Below are 1,390 nucleotides of genomic sequence, written 5' to 3' on the forward strand. Positions count from 1 at the left end.
CAGTTAGATATGTTTTGGCAATTTAATGTATTTGGGTAGCCATCTTATTAACACAGAACTTTTAATTCCACTCAGAAGCTCCTTAGTGACTTGACTTATTTCCTTTATCCTCTGCCTTAGGCAATCTCTATTATGCTTTCTGTCATTAAAATTTTGCCTTTTTTAGAATTTCATACAAATAGGATCATAAGCTAGACTACTGTGTTTTACTTTTTATATATGTATTTTTTTAAGCCTCCTTGTTTTGAGATGTCTCCATGTTATAGTGCATGTCAATATTTTTTTTTCCTTTTTATTTCTGAATAGTATTTTATAGTAAGGGTATGCCACAATTTGTTTATTATTTTACCAGTTAGAGATGCCTAAATGTTTTCATCACTTTGGTACTAATATAAATAGTTACTTTGGAAATTTGTGGATAGGTCTGATAGTTATTATTGTCAACTTGACTAGGCCATGAGGCACTTAAGATAGTTGGTGAACTACTTTTCTGGGTGTGTCTGTGATGGTGTTTTGGATCAGATATATCCAAACACCTATAATATCTCAATTGGTAACTAAGTGAGGCAGACGGCACTCCTTATTGTAGGTGGCCCTCATCCAGAGTGTTCAAAGCCTGATCAGAATAAAAAGCCTGGCCCTCTCTGGAATAAGGAGCTAATCATTTGATGATAACTCACCTGTTCCAGAGTACATAAAAAGAAAGAGTTCTTGGGCCCTCCCTGGTGGTGCAGCCAGGTAAAGCACAGCACTGAGAATCTAAAGCCACTTCCGCATGAGTTCCATCCCGCCTGCCCCGAGGAGATCCACATGGCGGGCAGACCTCTCCTGACCCGCCCGCTGCTCCCCTCAGCAGTGTACTTCGTCGATCTGCCTGTTCTGTTCCCCACTCTGTCTCTGGTGAAGCCTCTCACCGCCCCTGAGCCTCTGGTCTGTACCCCAGTTCTGTATGCACAAATATTCAAATCTTTAAAAAAAAAAGAAAGAAAGAAAGAGTTCTTTTCAAGGAATTATTTTCAAGGAATGTAAGATTATTTTCAAGGAATGTAAGTAGTTTATTATCAATAACTGGGGGAAAAAAACACCAAAAATGAAAAGTATACAATAAATTCATATTTGTCTCTCATTATGCATCTCACTGATGTAATTCAAAACAAATTCCTGATTGAGCCCAAAAAAATGTTGAAAAGGGCATTTGAGAATTCAAGCCTATTCCTTCTAAAAAAAAAAGACCTTGAAAAATTGGATTCAATAGATATTTCACTTAAGTGAATTTATAATATATATGTGTACACACACACACATAGATTCCCAAGAAAATATTTTATTTAATCATGAAACACCACTGATATTGCAGGTATTGCAGTTAAAGGCAGAAAGGAGGAAAAAT

This window comes from Condylura cristata, unplaced genomic scaffold (assembly GCF_000260355.1).
Source record: "Condylura cristata isolate star-nosed mole 26May11 unplaced genomic scaffold, ConCri1.0 scaffold00027, whole genome shotgun sequence".
NCBI lineage: Eukaryota > Metazoa > Chordata > Mammalia > Eulipotyphla > Talpidae > Condylura > Condylura cristata.